Source organism: Orbicella franksi, chromosome 2, assembly GCF_964199315.1.
Source record: "Orbicella franksi chromosome 2, jaOrbFran1.1, whole genome shotgun sequence".
Classification (NCBI taxonomy): Eukaryota; Metazoa; Cnidaria; class Anthozoa; order Scleractinia; family Merulinidae; genus Orbicella; species Orbicella franksi.
In genome coordinates, this window is record NC_138146.1 from 35,934,144 (window position 1) to 35,944,958 (window position 10,815).

Genomic DNA, 10,815 nt, shown 5'->3' on the forward strand with positions numbered 1-10,815 from the left:
GCGAAAAGCTCATACTGATATCAGTTAACAAACGACTGTCAAAGTAAGTTTTAAGTGCTAATGAATTTGCTTCCAAGTGATCATGTTTGTTGGGAACTTAACACAGCTACAGTGCTCACTCACTCACGTCCAAAAACGAAAAGTACGCGCGAAACTCAGTGAATGACGACATTCAGTGAAGCCTTAAAGACCCCTTAAGGACAGAAAGTTTGAAAACTTCGAAAAACTATTTCCGGTTGGTGTTATGAATATAGAGTTAAACCTTTGTCTTCCATGATTTTTTATCTCATCCGGCTGTTGTTAAGACTTTCGTTTGTTAAAACGAAAATTTTGCTTGTTATTGTGAGCTGGTCATAGAACTGGGTAAGGACGACAGAGCTGTTTGTCTCATTTGCAAATGAGACAAACAGCAACATAATGCTACATAATGAGGCAATAAGACAAGCATTTACTGCAACATTTATGAGGCCAAACTTCTCTCAAGGGGACTAGATGATGATCCTAGATATAAACGTGGGTGAATAAGTACGCAGGATTGCGTCTATAATCTGATTTTGCACTGTTCTGCGCTGTCCCATCATTTGAATGGAAACAATGGATGGAAAATTACATATGGCCACCCACGTTACATATGGCCTACCACGTCTCATACTTTAATAATCACATTTGTCCCAAGTCCAATATCAGTCTTGGACCTGTAACTTAAAGTCGGCTTTCAATCTAAAGCTGTTACCATTCAATTGCTAGAATCTCTATCTACGAAACTAAAATGACAGCATTATTAATAGCTCAATCCAATAGTTTTGGGTTCAAACCTAATGATTAAGTCTAAATGTTTGCCTGTAAAATCAGCTCGGTCGTTATGGCACTGAATTGATATTGAAACGCAAGCACATCTACAGAAACCATTTCCTACCTGTAACTAGGTGAGACCATGCAAGGTGAAAAAAAAACTAGTTTATGGACGAAATAACTCAAAAGTCATTTTTAGTATCATAAAGTTCATGAAGTCAGTAAATATCTAGCACTCCGATAACTTTTCAAACGTTTTTGCGACCAAAACTAAAATAGCGAATTCTCTGCATAACCATATTATTAATAATACTAGAGTCCCGTTTTACCTGACCAAATTATTTGTAACGAAAAACTGAGTGTTCAATTGCCAAAAGTTACCAAAACACAGATCGCAAGCCAATTAAATTTGGAATGAAGCTGAGATATTCAAACGAGCTAAGATCACCTGCCGGTAGAGAGAAGAAGGGGATAAGAAACTCTTGAAATAAAATAAGATGTTTTTTCTTTTGCCACTAAATGAACCTATTTTGTTCTTCAAAGGAACACCTGAGTCAGATGAAACTCCAATTTTCGACTGTGTTGAGTCATGTGCACCTGTTTAGACTTTGGTGTGGTGTTCAGTTGATTTGCTATACTCGAGATATCTAGACATTTTTGTTTACATTTTGAGAATTTCATAAGTTTTTTTTCATTTATTATTAATTTGTCCGAGCATAGGTGTTTCTCAGTGCAGTCCATAGATTGCTTTCTTTCAAACTATGTTGAAAAACTGGAAGTGAAATGCAAATTTCATATCTAAATGGAAAATATTTTTGTGTTTGTGATCGAAAGATAACTCATTAATCGAGTATCTAATTTAGCAAGATAGCAAAGGAAATCTGAGAAACTAGTCTAAACTTCCTCTTTACGCTCGTCTAAATGTATATGGAATTCAACGAAGTCTGAATCAGTGTCCGTCAGAGTTACTCCCAGAGCAAATGGAAGAAAGAAAAGATTGAAACAAATTCTTTTTGATAATGTAAGTCGCGTTTCATATTATTTTGTAACCTGAAAATGTAAATATGAATATTTTCAGCCAAGCGATTTCGAGAGTAAAAGGCTAACAGTAATTTTTTCTGCGTGTTTTTCATGAGCTAAAACAGAAGTCACGGAAAAGCGATTGGTTTTCCATCGATTTAGGAACTACAAGATTAAGATATAAACAAAAGCTTCGCAGCATTTTCTTGGAGAACAACAAACATTGCTTGAAACCGAGATAAAGTTCTAATAAACTTTAATCAAAAATGCCTATCTAATTAATAGTAAAATGGTGAAAAATTTACCATTTGTTTAGGACTCGCCGGTAAAATAATTTTGTAAGTACTGGTGACCGTTTTTTTAATGATTGCACCGGAGAATGAAAAGAATTTGAGGCAGACTTTGACCCTGTCTGCTTTTACTCTCTTTTATCTCAAAAGAGCAAAATTACAAGTGAGGAAAATCGGCCGATTGTATATAGGCTCCAGTATGAATTTTGGACGAAAGTAAAACTAGCGCCAAGAAAAGTGACTTTTAATGGCAACGTAACTGACAGAAAACTTTGGAAAAGAATCACGCCTTATACGCTCATCGCACATATACAAAGCTAGCCAAATTAGCAAAGTGCATCCTGACCCTAACAAATGAGCCACCTATGAGTTCAAACTACGAACATATTGACAAAACTTTTGATTTCTTAACAACAAACTACGAGACTGAGGTAAACACCTCAGATGTTGAACAAGTCAAGAGTTTTCGTGAACAGAACCTCGAAGTCGAGGTAAACAACATGCAAATGGCACATTTTGATAAGAGGCTACTCAACGAAAAGACTTGAATAGTAAATAACTAAGCTTGACTCTTTTGTTAAATATACTGATGATTCTTTTAGTTATTTTTATTGTGTTCAATATATACTTATAAAGTTCAATTAGAGCGTCTAGTTTTAACAAAAGCTTACCACTTAATAAGAAGCATTCAAAAAAGGACATCACTACGATCGAAAAATATAGAAATGTTGTGTCTGGTGTTTGTTTCAGTTGCGTCACAGATCATTTAACACAGATGGACGAGCCTGAGAAATTCTGATTAAAAGAACGAAAATATGAGACTTTCGGTTCATGCCTAGTGCTGAATCGAGTTCCTTCGTTGTACACTTCCGGTTACTTTTTATTGTTTTACGGCAAATCGCAGTCAAATCTGGAATGGAACTTTAAAGCGTACGTCCCTGTTTAAGGTGGCTCAAAGCAGTTTCCAGAACTTTCCAAGACTTTTGATGGGTCGTTATGACCAGTCCAGTTAATGCTACAATCATGATACCTAGAAAACTGCTCAATCATTGGTTAACACATTGTTATAATTGTGGTGCCACAATAGGTTACCATAGCATTGGTATGACCTACTGAAATAATCCTTAATGACCGCCCCCCCCCCCATTTCTTTTTTTTTTTGATTTTCGATTAGCAGGATATGACGCAACGTTTGACGAAGGGTTCAGAGCCACCTTAAATTTTTTATTTAAGTTGGCTCTGAACCCCATATTTAGAATTTTGAATTCTTAAATACGAATCTATAGCAGTTCGAGTATGTCAATGTACGGAGTTAATTATGTTGAGGAAAAAAGTGAAGAAAAAGGAAGGTTGGAAAGCAACGAAATCATAGAGGAATCAAGGCGAATCAGATCAGCAGCTTTCGCTCAACGTTTATCTTTTAAAATCAACATTTTAGGGTTACTTTTGAAATGCAAAAATTCCCCCATGTCTGTTTTGATAAGTTAGTATCATTGTCATCCTCATAGGGAAGGACCGTCCAGAAAAACAATAAATGTATATTTGGGATAATTTCAAACAGCAAATACTGTTTTCGTTGTGATTTCTCCTATAAAGTCAATGGAGTGACAACATAGAAACAAGACATTATTTGTAGCAGACTCACCCTTTACAAGCAGTTAGGCAGGTTTTACAAAACAAATGTTCATTGCATGTTCCAGAACGTGGAACGTCACAACAAAAATGTTTCACATTCTACGCTAGCGAACTAAAATAAAATTGGAGGAGTATTTTCTTAACACGGTAAACTAATGTTTCTCTTTGTTGTATTGGTTAAACATCAGAGGATCAACAGCATTACCTCTGCACGTGAAATTCATTTCATGTTTGACGTCAAAAAAGTTATTAGCGCAGCCAGAAGCTAAAAATATTCGAAACCCTGCTGACATCTGTTTTTTGTACTAAGTCAACCTTTCTTAAGGTAAAAACAAGAAATAAGCCTCAAATAATTAATAAATTACATTTCTGGGGTCTTCTTTATCAGCAAACCTAGCTACACAACCCTTTCGATCTAAATGACGTGTGCCCAGCTCAGGCAGAGCACACTGACAGAACAACTTTCACATTTATTAGCTCTTTGCTCTTCCGTATGAAGACGTCGTTAACAATGTTGCACTTTCAAATGAAATCTTGTAATTATAGCTGGTAGTGTATTTTTTTGTGTGTTTTGGCGATATGATGCAATAACGTGTCAGAACTGCTGAAATTCAGCAAAATCGTGTCTCTTTCGTTTTGTAAACTCACAAATCAAATTAAGTTCAGCATGAGTGTTTTGGAAATAAGGGACAGAGATGTCCTGTCGTTTCGCTAAATATGAACCAAATTCAAACTTCTGTCATTTCTCAACTGTCAAGTTTCGTGCCATAAGTCCGGTAAGGCCAAGTCGTACTTCCAAAGGTTTGTTGTCAGACTTCGGGGAAGATATCACTAAACATATCTGTTCAGTTATACCACAAAATACCGATATCTGGCTAACTTAAGCGTGCCTGATTAATAGACATCTTTTCCCTTGCTTTAAATTCCGCGAACAGTAACTATCTTATCCAATTAAATAACCGGAAAATACACAGTGGAAGCTTTTGGGTAAAAAAATATCTGTTTTCCAATAATCAATGCAAGAATGAATTCCAAAACCCCGCGAATTTACCACAATTAAAATTAATGCTTCCATCGAACGATTATGCCAAAAGGCACTTTAATTGGTAGGTTTTACAGCACGTCTCGCAATCTCAAGGCAAGACACTTTGAGGTTTGAAATGTCAGATAATACAGCTAACGGAAGAAAAAAAAGCATCCTAAACTTTCCGATCTCTTGCTATTAGTAAACTGTGAGTCATTTGACCAGTGTTATGGTATAAATAAATGATACGTCAGTTTGTATCGTTACACATATTTCATACATTACAAGTTGGCCAATCATTTTCCGGGGAGATAAGATCATTAAATAGAATGTACTTTACGTTCATCTTTTAGGTTTGACTGTTTGAGTTTATACTTACAGTACAGTTTTACCTGTAATCCTGATATTTAAGAGAGACAACGGGTACCTTCCAATCCTAACTGCGTGATTTATCTGCCATTTACGCGAAACTCCTAATGGAAGTTTGTGGCTCTGTCTCAAGTAATAATTAATAACATACTATCACTGTGCAAAACAATATAAAGTCCCGTGTGAAATGCTCTCGGTATGGTGAATTAGTGACAGCTCTATTGAAAATAATAATGTCAATGGCATATGGTGTTGATATTCAAGTGTTCATGAATCGACAGCCCAGTGTTTTTGCAGTTGTAATGGTCTTATAATCCGTAGCTGAATCGATTAAGTAAAGTGCCAGGACGTGCCAAAATGTACTCTTTCGTCGAACAATACTCTTCAATGACACTGGTGTAAATCAACAAAGAAAACAAGGAAGACTCGAGAGGCATCAAACTGAAAAAACACGATATTAAATTTCTCGGTATGAAAGGCTTTAGGTTTGCCCTGTTCAGAAAAGCGTTTAGCTTGTTTTGTCGAATCGATGGTTTGTTAAGTGTTTGGAATTGATTTGATATATATTGTATTTTTAGGCTTACCTTGAGTCGCTGTTAAGGCAACACCTTGAAATCTTTTAGCACGTTACATGACTCAATTTGATGCTGTTGTTATTTTTCGCGTCACGAAGGTTTTTTGTTCCGCCTCGAAGAGTAAGTGTGAAAGTATGTCCATTAATTATCCAATAATGAAGCAAGATATATATGCTTGCAATGACTTGCATAATTATAATTTGTTAGATATCAGTTTTTTCAATCTCACCCAGTCGAAAAACAAATTTATGCAAACATTACGTTCGGATTCTTTGCCTCAGTGTTAACAACTGTTTGACCATGTGTTGGAAAGAAAAAAAAGGATCGATCTACACTTTTGGTAAGTTTACAATATAAGTAATTATCTTTAAAGTTATCAAAATTTACACTTTATACCGAAAAGTCTTCCTTGACAGCTGGTTATCAAAGCTGGACTTGTTATGAAAAAGACAACAGCTTGAGCTGAAACGTGCAATAGATCAATATAAACCCAACATGGGGTCTAGGCTAGAGATGAATTAACTTAAGTACAGAATGAAAACGTAATGTCGATTTGACCAGTTTTACGTAATTTATTTAGGTGAAAAAAAAAAAAGAAAAGAAAAGAAAAAATCATCCCTAATAACCCGGCGAAATGCGTTTTACTAAAGGTATGAGCTACGTGTTCGGCTCTGCTTCCGATGTTCTTAAAAATAATTGTCTCAGTTTGTTGCAAGTGTGAAAAAAGTAGAAGGAAGAGTTATTTCTGTATTGGAAATATCCAATTTATTCCTTTTATTTTTGAAGCTGAAATTAGACTTCTTCTTACTAGTAGTCGCCCATGTTTTTCAATGTTCGTGTTCAAAGTTTGGAAGTGCATAGACACAGCATCACGCAGGTGACGCCATTTTATTTATTCTTGATATCTGCTTGACATCGTGTTCAGTTTTCCAGGAGATCGTATTATTAACCTCTTGGCAGAATCAGCGATTTATACTAAAGTTGGTCACTGACATTTGATCGCTAGGCACTTTGCCGCTTCGGAACGGTCTATGCTGAAAGGCATGCGCGATAACAAAGAACACACTGTTACAACTTTACGCTAACGTTGTTTCAAATTTCAAATAAAATTCAGCACCAAAAAACATGATCTTCAGGTACCTCGCAGCAAATTGTGTACATTCTATTCCAAATGAAAATGGCAAATCAATATCTTCCGGTAAAAGATTGCACTTGTCTTTCAAAATCCGAACTAAACAAAGCCGATATTTGGCACGGTAGGTTTTAGTTTTGCTGTGCGCGTGCATTTTGTTACTATTTTTCTAATGATTTCTTTATCTATTTCTCCTTTTTCCTAAATACTCAGTCAGTCCTAACCGTCAATGATGAGGACCACAAATTCCCAATTTTCTCTCTGGATGCCCAATATCACGACAGTTTTCAAATCTTCGGGCCGCGCCTAACAAAATAATACGACGCGTCTTCAGTCCAGGCGGATATGGAGACGGAGCAACGGGTGCAGCATTTATTACATCAAATTTAGACAATTGTATAAACCTTAACTATGTGGACATCCTACAGACGCCGAGTCGTCAATGGAATGAAGGTTAATTCCTTACTCCGTCTTTCTTTATCTAATCAATTTATATCATAAAGATTTTCTATGATGTCCGAACTCTTGCAGCAACACAGCGGTTCATTGCATGCCACCACAAGAACACTGTCTCTTTAATTTATATACTGCATGCCATTCAAACGCTTACATGTGACTCCTTTTATACAAGAAATACATAGTCTGTCAGGAAAAATTTCATCAAGAGGTTTTGAGTACATCTAACGATACGCCGGCCTTCTTTTTCGTCTGCACAACAGACGCACGAATAAGCAGTTCTATGCTTTCATAGGATAAAATGCAAACTTTTAGGAGGTCGACAATGGTTTGCTAGAAACCGCTTAACAATTATACAGCTTCTCCTTGTATAGAAAGGTTTTTTTTGGCTACAATAACGAAAAATTTGACCATTATAGGACTACGCGCGTGATCGATTAACAAATAGTCAGCGACGGGAGAGCCAATCATATTCCTTTATTTGCAGTAGACCACGAGAAATATTTTTTATCATTATATGGCTGTGTCTCACAAGGACTGGGAACTACCGAATTCACGAATTTGATTGGCTGAAATCGATATTGACCGCGGTCTAGATTTTCCCATCTAGACCGGCATCTCGACCGATTACATTTTGCCGTGAAAAAGTTGCAAACTAAATACAAAAATATTGACTATTTTCTTCCAAAATATTAGTTCCAGAAAATATTTATATTATGGAAGTCCCAAGCCTGATGAGGAAAAAAAGTAAAGAGGACGAGCAAACTTTGGCAGAATTACGTTCAGCTCATCGCCGTTTGCAAGCAAAATGTCAGGCAGTACAAACCAGTTACATTAAACGAATTAATTTTTTCTTGTTTGCCATATAATAAAAATCTTATTAACTGAGCTTAGTCGGTCTGTATGTGAGAATCTTGACCTCGGTCTGTACTCCCGACCTCGGTCAAGATTCTCCCATACAGACCTCCTGCTCGGTTACTAAGAGCTAAATATAAACTGGTATTCTATACCCTGGTATAGAGCAGGATTTGAAAAAAAGATGAAAGAATCCACTGTAATTCTAAGATTTTTAATTTCGTCTGCCACAGCTGAAAAGTGTTAAGCTGTTATTTATATTAAATGAGACGTTGCTAGGTCTAACAATTCTACCAATTCGCTTATTTGTTGGATCGGAGTAACTTTGAAACTGACATTCTTAATTTGATGTAAATTTTCACACCATGCCTCCACCGCACAAGATCGGCACTTTAACAAGAACTCCTCTTTTCTACCTGTCGGCGAAATTCTCTTACATTTTGATTGCGGTTTATTACGCAGACTTGAATGCGAGACAATCTTGGCTGACAATATTGTAACTGTCAAGAGAATTCAGTTCTTTAAAAAATCAATTTTACCTATGATTTCTTAGTTGGTGCCAACCAAATGGTGAACTTAATTAAGTCTTAGTCTGTCAGTCGGGGTGCACGCAGTTAATACTTAAATGAGCATAACGTTTATCCAGGCCTTTTGAATACATCTTGAACGTTTGGTTCAAGCAAGTGTCCGTCTGGATAGCAATTTGATGGCCCATACTTGCTATACACTTGGCTTAAAAGTGATTTCCAAAATCGTCTTAACTAAATTGAAAGTGGCTCAACCTTCAGTCAGAAGTTGTATTGAATCAAGCAATACCTGAAATACCAGATTGATGAACTTCTGCCTTTGAAACGTTCTTCAAAAGAGGACAACAGCGTAAAGATCTTTGAAATTAAGCGTCAAAAGAGCCCAGCATTCTCGCCACGCTTCTGCCATAAATTTCCGTGCCAAAGATGAAGTGTTTTGTTGAAACACCTTGAAAACAGAAAATGAAATGATTGAACGGATGGATTTGCCGGGTACCTGCTAATGAGGGATTTAACAAAAGGATCAAAATAGCGTTTCTAAATGTCTGCTGTTGAAACATCGTCTTTCGGAAATCATGCAATGTAGATACAAATTAAAGATGTGGTTATATATTTTGAACAGGGACTTTAGTCATATTTTCCTATATCGTTCAAATTTCGACTTGCGACTGAGTACTGAACCGATCACAAGGGCCAAACTTTTCACATTAACACCGAGTCAACCTCCTTTGAGTAAATTATCACAAAACATCATAATTAACGTTCTTATTAAGAATTCCCTGTGTAAACCCACCGCTTTTTTTCAAAACTGTTTATAATTTACGCGTTGTTTCACATTTTAATCATTCACTTGAAACAAATATAAATCTGATGAGTGCACTTCACTTAAACAGTCGCGTTTGTGAACAGCAAGAGAGGTATTTTTTCATAGTGTTTACTATAGATAATGTCGTCAATCTATGATTACGTTTTGCTCACTTCCATGTATTCAGTCACGAGTTTCAGCCTGAAAGCAACAGTTCTGTTTTTCGTTCTTATCGAACTTTACATACCTAAAAACTACTCGATATTTCTTTAAAACGTTGATTTTTTTGTTATACAATTACAACTTAATACAAAGTACAAAGTTCGGAATATCTTATCGAATATTTTAAAAAAATGAGCATAAACGATTGAGCGTTGGTGTCTCCTATTGAATTAATTCATACGCGTATTTAACATGACTTCGCACCAGGCCATTCGCACCTTTGAGCGATCAGTTTAATGAACTGCTCTCCTTGTCACAAAATTATCGACGTTTAAAAAATATTTCTCATATCAGTAGTAAGTTGTTAGAAGCTGAGCAACGATTGCGATCAACGATTATCAACAACCAGATAAAAAACGATCGTCATCGTTACTTTATCAAAAGTGCAGCGTAACAATAGAATTTCTCTCCATAGTATTGTTGACAAACTACATCCCTTACATCTTGAAAATCGAGGGATTCATATTTCGACTTTTCCTTTGTTGATGAACAAATCAGCGAAAATCCAACCAAACAAGATAAATTTCTTGATGAAAGTGACATGAATCAATCTTTGATATTTTACTTGTATCTGACCCAAGTTACGATAGTTCTATAACCGCATCTGAGTTTACGTGAGGAAGGTTTCAACTGTTGAAAATCATTATATTCACTATTGAAGGTATTTCTTTCGGGATTTAGCCAACCGTAATCCGACAAGCAAAAGCAGAAGAAAAACTTGATTTTGGCGTAAACTTTGGCGATCGCGATTCTTGCCAGAACACGAAACACAAATCATTTCCAAGGATAACTAACTAAAAGCAAATCTGAACGAAATGACATGACTTCCTTGCCACTCAACTCTCTTTTTTGTACATAATATAAAAGAGACCTGTGTTGAAAATTATCACTGAGAGAATAATAAAAATAAAAATAATGGTAGAATATACTTCCATGTTGTTCGGGTTTATGTTTGATTGATTGCATGTTACCACAAGTGTGTTACCGATGCATAACATACAACCGAATATGTTGGTTTATTTACCTTATTTGCCACACAAGAGAAACAAAAAGTGTAACATACCGGAACGGAATTATTTTTAGCCAAACGAAAGGGGACATATCTAACTGGTA